The sequence below is a fragment of the Anoplopoma fimbria genome, unplaced genomic scaffold, assembly GCF_027596085.1.
Source record: "Anoplopoma fimbria isolate UVic2021 breed Golden Eagle Sablefish unplaced genomic scaffold, Afim_UVic_2022 Un_contig_9755_pilon_pilon, whole genome shotgun sequence".
In the NCBI taxonomy this organism is placed as follows: Eukaryota; Metazoa; Chordata; class Actinopteri; order Perciformes; family Anoplopomatidae; genus Anoplopoma; species Anoplopoma fimbria.
In genome coordinates, this window is record NW_026554147.1 from 1 (window position 1) to 14,219 (window position 14,219).

At 45.4% G+C, this 14,219-nt stretch overlaps 1 pseudogene; it reads right to left on the minus strand.

Annotated features, from left to right (window-relative positions):
- Positions 1 to 4,360: 4,360 nt before the first annotated feature.
- LOC129117008 (tumor necrosis factor alpha-induced protein 2-like) lies at positions 4,361 to 13,277 on the minus strand (annotated as a pseudogene).
- Between the last annotated feature and the right edge of the window lie 942 nt (positions 13,278 to 14,219).

A 14,219-nucleotide genomic window follows, 5' to 3' on the forward strand; every position in this document is an offset into this window, starting at 1 on the left:
AATAATGTAATGTCATGTAATAATGTAATGTAATAATGTAATGTAATGTAATAATGTAATGTCATGTAATAATGTAATGTAATAATGTAATGTAATGTAATGTAATAATGTAATGTAATAATGTAATAATGTAATATAAAATAATGTAATGTCATGTAATAATGTAATGTAATAATGTAATGTAATGTAATGTAATGTAATAATGTAATGTAATGTAATGTAATGTAATAATGTAATGTAATAATGTAATGTAATGTAATAATGTAATAATGTAATAATGTAATAATGTAATAATGTAATGTAATGTAATAATGTAATGTAATAATGTAATGTAATGTAATGTAATAATGTAATGTAATGTAATAATGTAATAATGTAATGTAATGTAATAATGTAATAATGTAATGTAATGTAATAATGTAATGTAATGTAATAATGTAATGTAATGTAATGTACTTGTGGCAGTGGTTCATGGGAACAGTGCCGTGGTGAGGTCAATCAACACAGCTGTAATGTGGTGATAATGATGCCAAACCTACTTAAGCAGGAGCATATATATATATATATATATATATATATATATATATATACATATCCTTAAGCAGGAGCAGACTGGAGTTCTGGAGGAACAGTCACACACGAGGACTGAGACGGGAGTAAAGCCGTCAGAGAGGTGTTGTTCCGGGGACGGTGGACCGAGAGCAGCGGAGCGACGACGGTCCGCATGTTGTGTTTATTGTGAAATAAATAAATATACCTTTGTGGAACTGACCCGCTGAAGCCGTACCTGTGTTGGGAGAACCTACGGTAGTCGAGAGGCGGCTACACTGGCGCCTGAAGACCTCAACACGGGGAGGACGGAGCAGAGACACAGCCGGTGGCGGCGTTGGCCCAGAGGCTGGGGGAGACGCGGCCATGCACCAGCAACAGGCGGAGGTGACCCGGCGGCAGATGGAGGCTCCACAGCCAGGCGGAGAGGCAGACCCGGGTCCTGGAGAGCCTGCTGGCCCGGTCGGGGCGGCGGCTCCACCCCCTCCATCACCCTGCTGTCAGGGGAGGACAAACTGCTCCCCCTGCTGTCAGGGGAGGACAAACTGCTCCCCCTGCTGTCAGGGGAGGACAAACTGCTCCCCCTGCTGTCAAGGGAGGACAAACTGCTCCCCCTGCTGTCAGGGGAGGACAAACTGCTCCCCCTGCTGTCAGGGGAGGACAAACTGCTCCCCCTGCTGTCAGGGGAGGACAAACTGCTCCCCCTGCTGTCAGGGGAGGACAAACTGCGGCGCTCGGCCTGCCAGCGGCCTCACGGGGACACTTCCAGGACATAAAGAAAGCCGTCCTTGATAGGACGGGTTTCTCCCCGAGGACCCCGGAACCGGCGACGGTTCCGGGGTACGACATGGACACCCACCGACCGTCCTCATGTATGCCCAGAGGCTGAGGGACTAACAGGTGGCTACAGCCAGGGGAGTCTGCTGGGGAGCAGAAGATGCTGGGGAGGATCACTATTGAACAGTTTGTGGAGGGCCTCCCGACTGGGACGTCGGAATGGGTGCGGTGCCACCGACCTGGGGACTTGGGGGCGGCCATTATCCTCGCGGAGGATCACCTCGCCGTCCACCCCCGGGGACAGGGAGCAGAGGGGTGGACATCAGCGCCTGTCCGACCGACTCCTGCTCCTCGCAGGAAGTTCCTCACCTCAGCCTCCCTCCATCGCCCCCACAAGCTCACTCATTTCAACCTGGCAATAACCCTCCCTCTGTTTCCTCCCATCGCCAGGCTCCAGCTGCTACAGGCGCTGTTCCCATGAACCACTCCCACACCTCTCTCATGAACCACTCCCTCTCATGAACCACTCCCACACCTCTCCCATGAACCACTCCCACACCTCTCTCATGAACCACTCCCACACCTCTCTCATGAACCACTCCCTCTCATGAACCACTCCCACACCTCTCTCATGAACCACTCCCTCTCATGAACCACTCCCACACCTCTCCCACTCCCACACCTCTCTCATGAACCACTCCCTCCCATGAACCACTCCCACACCTCTCCCATGAACCACTCCCACACCTCTCCCATGAACCACTCCCACACCTCTCCCATGAACCACTCCCACACCTCTCTCATGAACCACTCCCACACCTCTCTCATGAACCACTCCCACACCTCTCCCATGAACCACTCCCACACCTCTCTCATGAACCACTCCCACACCTCTCTCATGAACCACTCCCACACCTCTCTCATGAACCACTCCCACACCTCTCTCCCCCTGCTGCTGAGTGCAGACCACGCCCACAACATTGAAAATACACACAACAGAATCTCCCGTTTCTTCTTTAAATGTTGTCAAAGCCTCCAGGAGATGAGCTGTCATATTTCAGATGTCTGTAAATTAAACAAGAATTAAAAACATATTCACTGTTGAACGTCTGTTCACCGGTGACCATAGTCATGTTTAAACGTGAAGATGCTCGCTGGCATATTACACATTATAATACTTTATATTGTTTATAAGTTGCCAAACAACAATGTTCTGACCGTCTTATTGTTTGTACATTAATTTATTTTACTCACTTCCTCCCATTTAAACTGTGTACATTTACACTGTGTACATTTAAACTGTGTACATTTACACTGTGTACATTTACACTGTGTACATTTAAACTGTGTACATTTACACTGTGTACATTTAAACTGTGTACATTTACACTGTGTACATTTAAACTGTGTACATTTACACTGTGTACATTTAAACTGTGTACATTTACACTGTGTACATTTAAACTGTGTACATTTACACTGTCGGAAACGGAAACCAGAGGAAGCGGAGGCTAAACTCGTGGTCGGGGACAAAAGGCTCAGGTGGCTAACTGAGGCAAAGGCAAGGTAGGAATCCGGTGGTCGGGGACAGAAGGCTGAGTCGTTGACCGGGGCACAGGCAAGGCAGGGAAGTCCAGACAAGCAGGCAGGGTCGGCAACGGGAAGGCAGTCCACGGGAAATTGCATAAATTCAACCAATGATCTGGCAGCGAGTGTGTGACTGACTGGGGTTTAAACACTGCAGGGTGTAGGTGCAGCAGAGTGAGCAGGTGAGAGGGATGGTGCTGGTGAGGTGGGCGTGGCAGACAGGTGCACTGCATGAGGCTGATTAGGTGAGTGAGGGAGAGTGACAGGAGTATGGAGCTACTGACAGTATAATAATAATAATAATAATAATCAATCCTTTATTAGTCCCACAATGGGGAAATTATTTCTCTGCATTTAACCATCCCGGAGGAGCAGTGGGCTGCAATGAAGCGCCCGGGGAGCAACTTTGGGTTAGGTGTCTTGCTCAAGGACACCTCGGCATGTTGCCGGTAGAGGGGTTTGAACCACCAACCTTGTGGTTACGGGACAAGCGCTCTACCTCATGTGCCACAGCCGCCACAGTATGGAGGAAGAACTGTGACAAGTCTTATGTCAACAGCTAATATTGAATGTCATTATCTCGCTTCTCTATGTTCCTGTGCACTGTGCATAATAGCGATAATGCCTTAGTTCGCCTGTGTTCTGAAGGATTGATGTATAGTCAGACGTGCTTTTAACCAATAGTTTCTCATGTACACAACTAATGTAAATATGTTGACGTATAACAGACGTCTTTTTTCTAATATGTAATGATACCGTTGCTGATTGTATGGGTGTTGCTACTTGTATACAAGAGCTATGTGAAGTTCGAGATGGTCTGAGAGAATGTGAGTTTGAGGAGACTGACCAGGATCAGTCTCCTAGTGAGCATGTGATTATGTTTGTTTCTTCCTACTGTACAATATATGTGCGAATAAATTATTATTATTATTAGAACATATTAGAACATATTAGTGCAGTTCCTCTACATATGATTATTTTACTCTTGAGGATAATAGTGTTCGTTAATATGAACAACATAACGGATGTGTAGTATAATGAGTGTGTGTGTGTGACTGGTTTCATTGTTTCCATGGTGATGTAGCAGCTGATAAAGGCCCGTCAGTGGAGTCTGGTGACGCTCCACATCATTTGTCTCAGATGTTCTGCTCTGACCTGCAGAACAAACAGCTGGTTCTGACTCTAGAACAGAACAGTTCTCTACCACGTTCTCTACCAGAGAAGCTTCTTACAAAAGGACCTGAAGAGGACCCAGCTTGGAACCCTGAGGAACTCCACATCAGACTGGAGTCTAAAGGAGCTGCTTCTTCTTCTCTCTTCAGCTCTCCGTCCTTCATCATGTCACATGACCTTCAGAGTTAAATGTCCTGATCACATGACGACAGAAACAAGATGGATTCATATGAACCAGTCTGAACCTTCTACTTCACCGACATTCTGAAACTAGTTAGGGCTTCAGCCCCATCTGACTGATCTTTTGATTGATCCATTTCACTTTGACCCTGGAGAAGAACGGAGGACTCTCATTGGTGGAGACAACGAGTAGGCGGTTCTCCTCCACGCTCCGCCTGATGGAGCGAACGTCAGCCGCCGATAGGCCGGTTTTCAGAGAAAGCAGCGCTGACACATGAACATCACTGAGGAGAAACAGAGGGGGGATCAATAAAACACCTTATTGATTAATACAGAAACAAAATCTCTTTATGGGGAACAACAACGTGTTTATAAAGTGTTTATCAATATAATGTTTAGAGATAAAGTGTTTATCAATATAATGTTCAGAGATAAAGTGTTTATTAATATATAGTATATTATATCAGTCAGACAGGCAGTTTCTCTCTGATGCTGCAGGTTTTCTTATGAACACGAGTCCTCTCAGTGTTTTTCTTTTTCTTCACACACCTGTGACACCTGACACCAAACCAGCCACACCTGCATCTCCTATGGCAACCAGGTGTTTGTCATCCAGCTGATCCAGGTCACAGCTCCAGTATTTGAATATGAGAACATCAACTGACCTATTTAAACCGCACAGAACACACGGCTCTTTCTTCAGCTCAGGTGTGCTCAGGTGAGTTCAGGTGTGCTCAGGTGAGCTCAGGTGTGCTCAGGTGAGTTCAGGAACACCTGATGTTTAGTTTTTACATGTCCTGTTTGTCCCCCTGACTTCCTGTCTGAGACTCTTAGTTATTAAAAAGTAAATGAGGTGAGAAGCTGCTTTTGCTGATGTCATCGATAATAAAAAGTAAACGAAACAAAATCTTTTCTGTCTTTTCCTGTTTTGTTCTTTGGCTCTCTCAGAATCCGAATCAGAAAAGATTCCCGGTTTGTTTGCAGATACCAGAACAATAAACACAGTTCAAAAGCAAACATACATGATTAGAGGTACAAGTACACACTCTCTGGTAGTCTCTGTGTACCTGAGGTCTGGGAACCTTCTGGTCAGACTCACGAGCTCCAGCTGAACACTTTCAGGATCCTGAAGACGGAGAACCTCAGCGAGGCTGCAGAGAACCTCACTGAGCCAGAGGGACTCAGAGCAGCCCTGAGGACACAGACAAGGTACTGTTAGAGTACTACTACAGTACTACTACAGTACTACTACAGTACTACTATAGTACTACTACAGTACCACTACAGCCCTGAGGACACAGACAAGGTACTGTTAGAGTACTACTAGAGTACTACTACAGTACTACTACAGTACTACTACAGTACCACTACAGCCCTGAGGACACAGACAAGGTACTGTGAGACAGGCTGAAGGTTTTCATGTGACGGGTCCCAGAGTTTCTGCTGGGAACCAGGAGACCTGGATCAGGACAGACCAGGAGACCTGGATCAGGACAGACCAAGACCTGAGGTGGACTCTCACCCCCTCGCTGAAGAAGTCAGTGATCTTCTGGACGTCTTCCTTCATCCTCTGAGCTCCGCCCACCTGCTGCTCTCTGCTCCTCATCCTGGTCTTCATCATCCTCTTTACATACTGAAGAACCAGGTCCTGATGGAGGACACACAGCAGGGACTGCAGAGAGACAGGTAGTCAGTCAGACAGACAGGTAAACAGACAGACAGATGGAAAGACAGACAGCTAAACAGACAGACAGGTGGTCAGTCAGACAGACAGGTGGACAGGCAGACAGGTAATCCTTTTCACCTGTCTGCAGGCTGGTTTTAGGTCAGTCAGGTGGATCAGCTGCTGGTTCAGGTAGTCCAGCAGAGAGTCAACAACAGGAAGTGACCCGTCCAACCAGACAGAGGTCCACAGCTGACTGAAAGACACCTGAACACATCGTCAGTTAGTGGTTATTGGTCATGAGATGTGATTGATTGGTTCATGTGATTCCGGGAAAATGTTGTGCAACAGAAAGGAGACGTTTGGTCGTCAACTGGCGAACAACCTGAATGTGTTCTACTGCAGGTTCCACAAGTCCACCTTCACCCCCCCAACTGCAAGAAAAAAATCGAAGTCAAATTCCTTGTATGCGTACGCATACTTGGCAAATAGAGCTGATTCTGATTCTATCTCAGACTGAAACCAGGAGAAGAACTGGTCCTGAAGGAGACGCTGGAGCTCCAGTTGGTCCTCCTGAAACTCTGAGTGTTTCTGTGAAACATCTGGAGTCTCACCAGCTTTAACTCTGGAGATGAATTCCAGCTTTGTGAAGGTTCAGCAACACAAAGTCCCTCAGACCATATTTACACCCTGAATGCCGTCATGGACCAACATCAACCAAAACAACTTCTACATCTCTGGTGTCTCAGAGGTTTAAAAAAGGTCAAACATTATTCAATTAAATCAATGAAACAATGGAACCGTCAACATAAGGACCAGATGTTTGTCTCAGAGTGAGAGTGAAGTCCCTTTCCAGTCCACATCCACATTAACTAGAGGAACCAGAAGCAGCTGGTCTCAAAGCTCCACTCACAGATCAGGTTCTACTCTATGCTGTTGATCTGCTTCTGTTGGCTCCTACAGGACAGGACTACCGCAGAACCTGGACCTGCTGTGTTGAGGAAAATCTACCGAATATACAACTTTATACAACTTTATATAACGTGTTATGTTGAACCCCAATAACTTGTTTGATAAGATCATCTGTGGGAATGAGGGAGACAAGCGATTCCCATAAACAAGTGCCAAAGTCGTGCCAGGAGGGGTTGGGAGGTGAGAGTGACATTAGTCCTGTCGTTTAGGTTATCACAACCTGACATTTAATGAAGGAAAACAGTACGTGAGTGAAAGGCCAGATGTGCTTTGTCATGGTCCAATCGACGAGACGTGATTGGCTGAAAGTGATGGAAGGGGGGCGAGATTAAAGCTATATAAGAGATCATGTAAGGACTAACGTGTTGAATTTTGTTGCAAACTCATCCTTAATAAAATATTCCCGCTGGTTGTAAACTCCAAGAACTTCGTCTCTTCAATGGTTTTCTGCCTCAACAGCTGCAGAACAGCTATACCTGGACCTGCTGAAGTACAGCCAGACCTGGACCTGCTGCGGTACAGCCAGACCTGCTGAAGTACAGCCAGACCTGGACCTGCTGTGGTACAGCCAGACCTGCTGAAGTACAGCCAGACCTGGACCTGCTGCGGTACAGCCAGACCTGCTGAAGTACAGCCAGACCTGGACCTGCTGTGGTACAGCCAGACCTGCTGAAGTACAGCCAGACCTGGACCTGCTGTGGTACAGCCAGACCTGGACCTGCTGCGGTAAACTCTCAGGGAAACTCATGTAGCTTCACATGAAGAACACCAAGCAGAGAAATAAACATAATATGGTGACGGAGGATCGAAGCTCTAAATGAACGGAGAGAGAAAGAATGCAGCTCATTCTATGCAAAAAAGGTCACATTAACATTTTGATCTGTCACAGAACCAATCCTCCTCTGCGGATCCTCCTCTACGCATCCTACTCTGCGGATCCTCCTCTACCGATCCTCCTCTACGGATCCTCTTCTACGGATCCTCCTCTACCGATCCTCTTCTACGGATCTTCCGCTACCAATCCTCCTCTACCGATCCTCCTCTACCAATCCTTCTGAACAGGTCCTCCTCTATGGATCCTCCTCTACAGATCCTCCTCTACCGATCCTCCTCTACGGATCCTCTTCTACCGATCCTCCTCTACCAATCCTTCTGAACAGGTCCTCCTCTATGGATCCTCCTCTACGGATCCTCCTCTACCAATCCTCCTCTACAGATCCTCCTTTACCGATCCTCCTCTACCGATCCTCCTCTACCAATCCTCCTCTACAGATCCTCCTTTACCGATCCTCCTCTACCGATCCTCCTCTGCGGATCCTCCTCCACGGATCCTCCTCTACTGATCTTCCTCTACCAATCTTCCTCTACCGATCCTCCTCTACCGATCTTCCTCTACCGATCCTCCTCTACGGATCCTCCTCTACCGATCCTCCTCTACGGATCCTCTTCTACGGATCTTCCTCTACCAATCCTCCTCTACCGATCCTCCTCTACCAATCCTTCTGAACAGGTCCTCCTCTACGGATCCTCCTCTACGGATCCTCCTCTGCAGATCCTCCTCTACGGATCTTCCTCTACCGATCTTCCTCTACCCGATCTCCTCTACAGATCCTCCTCTACCGATGCTCCTCTATGGTCCTGAGCGTTGGGATCCTCTTTCTTACCAGCATTTGGCCCGTTTGAACAAACACACAGTCTAATTTTGCATTTAGAGTCAAAGGTCATGGCTTTTAAAGCAAAGAGGAATCAAAGCTTCACTTTTGATGTATTTGTACCTTCAGCTGGATGTGGATAGGACAGGTGAAACACCTGTACCCACAATCCTTCAGGGCCGACAGACTGTCCAGACAGCTTTGTCTCTGCGGCTCCGACAGACTTCCAGTTTGACTTGTGATGTAATCCCTGAGGACAGTCACAGAGAACCAATGAAAGAGCAGGAAAACAGCGTCAATCAGAGTCCACATTCCCACCAACTGCCTCATCTAGCAGTGACTTCCTACACTTCCAAGAATGCTTCAGGTCGTACCTGAGCTGCTGCTCACAGACCAGCTGAGCTTTGATCATCGAGCCAGCGTTGCCGTGGTTTCCCTTCACAAACTCCTCCACACACGTCTTATAGCTGAAACACAGAGTGTATTAATGTAACGACACACCTGTATGAGCCCTGTTAGTACCCTAACCTCACACCTGTATGATCCCTGTTAGTACCCTAACCTCACACCTGTATGATCCCCGATATTACTCTAACCTCACACCTGTATGATCCCTGTTAGTACTCTAACCTCACACCTGTATGAGCCCTGTTAGTACTCTAACCTCACACCTGTATGATCCCTGTTAGTACTCTAACCTCACACCTGTATGATCCCCGATATTACTCTAACCTCACACCTGTATGATCCCCGATATTACTCTAACCTCACACCTGTATGAGCCCTGTTAGTACCCTAACCTCACACCTGTATGATCCCTGTTAGTACTCTAACCTCACACCTGGATCAACGAGCCCCATAAGTATTCTACCTGCTGAGGAAGCCGTCCAGGTGAGCGGTGATCCTCTGAGCTTTGCTCTGCTCTCTGATCACACAGTTGAAGTCGCTCAGGGAGCTGTTCATCACCTGGACACACAAACACAGAGACATGTCCAGGTAAACCTGCAACACTACCTGGATGTGTCACACCTGTGTCTCACCTGTATGACATCCATAGCCAGTGGACTGAAGCAGTACTGGTCTATGAGTTCAGGTTTCTGGCCGCTCAGCCAGCTCTCCTCTTCTTTTTTCAGAGCTGCGTTCAGCCACAGCTTCACTTTGTCCTGAAGGAAGGAAACACACTTCAACTCCTTTCAGTGTGAACACTTCAACAGACACTTCTACTCCTTTCACTGTGAATACTTCCACTGGCTTTACTTTATTTGACCAACACTTTCACTTTACTCACAGACGACATTTAAAGATAAACTTAAGATAAACTAACTTTTTAAAAACTTTATGACAACATAACAACAATCTGAGAAACAACAAGTGTTAAAGTAAAGTAACACTAAATAACATTACAGGACTCCCTGACTGGGACCAGGACCCATCGGTCTGCTGGTCTGTACCTCAGTGTGGGTCAGGTACTGGTCCTCCAGGCGGTTAAGGTGGTCCTGCATCAGCAGAGAACCCAGACAGGCCGTCTTGATCTTTCCCTGCAGTTCTTCATGGTTTAATATTTCACTGCAGGAGGAAACAAACTCCCCTGAGATGTCACAGCTAAACTGGCCCCAGATCAGTGGATCTCTGATGAAATTAAGTTTTATTATTGAGTTATTAGAAAAGGTCTGTATAGTATAACGATAAAGGTTGACTGTAGTACATATTCTGTACATATAATACATATATATGACATTATATACTTTATTATGTATTATTACCATGTCTATTGTACCTATCGTACTCTTACCTGTATACATGTTCTCATGGTGAAGAATTGAATCTCCATAATGTCTCTTATTTAAACGATTTATCCTCAGAGATCAATAAAGTCTGGTCTCATAATATTATATCAGCTGCATTCATCCCTTTCTTTATTGTCTAAATTATCAAATGTGAGTCAGTTATAAGATGAAAATATAAACATGGTAAAAAAAGAAGAATCAGGAGGCTGAACCAGATTCTCAAACATCCAAACCTGAAGATGTTTGAGGGTCCAGATGTGAAACTGATTTAGTTCTTTAATCTGTCCCAGCTGAGACCCTGAAGACTCTGAATGATCGCTGATCCGGTCGTGGGTGTTACAGATTCAGTTATACAGGAGGTGAAGATGTGATGGACTCACTGTGGATAATAGTGGTTGATCCAGAGGAGCAGGTAGCAGCAGTTGTCTATTTCCACACCCGGAGCAGCGAGTTCAGTCAGCCGAGCAGAGAAGTTCTGGTGGAAGAGTCCGGCGTACAGGTTCAGGATGTCCATCTGTGGAGGGTAACAGTCCTGAACCGTCCTCACCACCGTCAGCAGGTCCTCCTTCATACGCTTCCCCATACGACACACCTGCACAGGTGTATTTAACATAGGTTCTCCATAAGACACACCTGTACAGGTGGTTTAGTAACATAGGTTGTCCATAAGACATACAGGTGGTTTAGTAACATAGGTTCTCCATACGACACACCTGCACAGGTGTATTAGTAACATAGGTTCTCCATAAGACACACCTGTACAAGTGGTTTAGTAACATAGGTTCTCCATAAGACACACCTGTACAGGTGGTTTTTTAGTAACATAGGTTGTCCATACGACACACCTGCACAGGTGTATTAGTAACATAGGTTCTCCATAAGACACACCTGTACAAGTGGTTTAGTAACATAGGTTCTCCATAAAACACACCTGCAGGTTGATGACTCACCTGTCTCTTCAGAGGAGAGGACAGTTCTTCAGGTTCTCTGCAGTCATCCTCAGCAGCCTTCATCAGTCTGGACTCCACCAGGTGATGCAGCAGAGTGTTGTGAGTCCTGAGACACTTCTGAGGACGCCACACTGGGACCCGTTCCTCAAGACAACCTGTCCAGAGCCGGTCCTGCATCTCCTGCTGCTGGATGGAGGCACAGCACTCCTCAGGACCTTCAACTGCCCTGAGGAGGAGGAGGAGGCGGCGGTGGAGGAGGAGGAGGCGATGGTGGTAAAGGTGGAGGAGGTGGAGGTGGTGAAGGTGTTGTCACGCGGCCATCCACATCTGTAGTCTCAGAGCCTCAAAGTCTTTCTGCAGCTGGTCCTCCTCCTCTTCACTGGGGAGTCCCTGACTGAACAGCTGCTCCTCCCTGATGATCAGCCTCCTGCCGACCTCCTCCAGCTGCTCCTCCTCCTGCTCCTCCTCCTGCTCAAGACCTCCTCAGAGAACAACTCATCCTCTGCAACAAACAGAACATTCTTGTGTTATTATGAATGAGTTCCTTCAGGACCTCAGAAGCTCTGACAACACAAAGCTAGTACGCTAGTAAAGGAACAGCTCCTTCTATCTCACCCCCACCACTCCTCTCTGCTGCCTCGGGGTGACTGTTGCCCTTGGGCCGCTCAGAGGTCCCTGCAGCCGATCCACCCGGTCACAGCTTCTTCCTGTCCTGACCCCTCAGTGGAGGAATGAACTCCCCACTGACCTCAGGACAGCAGAGTCTTGCCCATCTTTTAACCTCACCTCTTCAAGAAGTACTACCTGATAAAGAAGTACTACCTGATAAAGAAGTACTACCTGATAAAGTACTACCTGATACTACCTGATAAACTGGATAAAGTACTACCTGATAAATTACTGATAAAGAAGTACTACTGATAAAGAAGTACTACCTGATAAAGAAGTACTACTGATAAAGAAGCACTACCTGATAAAGAAGTACTACCTGATAAAGAAGCACTACCTGATAAAGAAGCACTACCTGATAAAAAGTACTACTGATAAAGAAGTACTACCTGATAAAAAATACTACCCTGATAAAGTACTACCTGAGCCTTCCTCTGAGCACTTATTGTATTCATATTAGTTTGTTTCTGTACTTTTGCTCTGGTTTCTGCTCTTAGATGCTTGTTTAGAGAAAGGAGATGCACTGATGACTTCTGGTGACTAGTAGTTCTCTTGAATACCTATGTTGAATACACTTCCTGTAAGTCTTTGGATAAAAGCGTCTGCTAAATGACTGTAATGTAATGTCATGTAATGTAAATGTGCACAGAAAGGGTACTTCAGGACCCTTAGGACCCTTCAGGACCTGTGAGCCTACAGGACACTAAGGTCAAACTGATGGTTCTGTTGGTTCCGACCTGATTGTGTTATATCTAGGATTTTGTTGGTTCTGACCTAATGGTGTTCTATCTAAGGTTCTCTTGGTTCCAACCTGATTGTGTTATATCTAAGGTTCTGTTGGTTCTCACCTAATGGTGTTCTATCTAAGGTTCTGTTGGTTCTGACCTGATTGTGTTCTATCTAAGGTTCTGTTGGTTCTGACTTAATGATGTTCTATCTAAGCTTCTGTTTGTTCCGACCTGATTGTGTTCTATCTAAGGTTCTCTTGGTTCCAACCTGATTGTGTTCTATCTAAGGTCTGTTGGTTCTCTCCTAATGGTGTTCTATCTAAGGTTCTGTTGGTTCTGACCTGATTGTGTTCTATCTAAGGTTCTGTTGGTTCTGACCTGATTGTGTTCTATCTGAGGTTCTGTTGGTTCTGACTTAATGGTGTTCTATGTGGGGTTCTGTTGGTTCTGGCTGATGGTGTTCTATGTGGGGTTCTGTTGGTTCTGACCTTTAGTCTCAGTGTGGTTCTTTTGTCTGCGGTTCTTCCAGATCTTTGCAGGGTTCTTCAGTTTGGAGAACATCCTCCTCTCTCCTTCTTGTTTCTCCTCTCCTCAATAGAACATCAAAAAACGTCAATAAAATCGATAAAACATAATTAAAACATAAATAAATCAATCAATAAAACATGAAATAAAACAATCGATAAAACATATATAAAACAAAATTAAAACATCAATAAAACATAATTTAAACATAATTAAAACATAAATAAAACATAATTAAAACATAAATAAAACATAATTAAAACATAAATAAAACATAAATAAAACATAATTAAAGCATAAATAAAACTTAATTAAAACATATATTAAACGTTCCGTTGAACAGAACCTCGTCTTTAAACCTGTTCTACATGTTGACCAGGTCAAATGACATGGATCAGGTTTCCTGCAGTGTCACACTACAGATCAATAATTAAAACCAGATATGTAGTAGCATCATCATTCAGGAAGGAAATTAAGTGATGTTTTCAATGTTTCAAACGGATCAATAATCTGATTGATAGCGTCTGATCATCCTTCCAGAATAAAACACGACTCGTTCAGCTAGAAAATCATAAAGCAGCAGTTTCACCTTCATTCACAGAGTCTGATTCTGAGAGGAAGGGAGGAAGGGAGGAGCCAACTGTCTGTCTGTCTGTCTGTCTGATTCTGAGAGGAAGGGAGGAAGGGAGGAGCCAACTGTCTGTCTGTCTGTCTGTCTGCCTGTCTGTCTGTCTGTCTGCCTGTCTGTCTGCCCGTCTCTCTCTAACTGTCTGTCTGTCTGTCTGTCTGTCTAACTGTCTGAATAGTCTGGTGCTTAAGAGTGACTAGTCGGCTCATTAGTTACTTTACAGATTCAGATTATTGTTCATCTAATAAATGTTGATGTATTATTATTGATTATACAACCAGCAGAATATAAAGTTATTAAATGAGCTGCGGCATTACAGTGACATTAATGTAATAATATAATATTACTCTGAATAATGTGTATTTTTGGTACTTTAAGT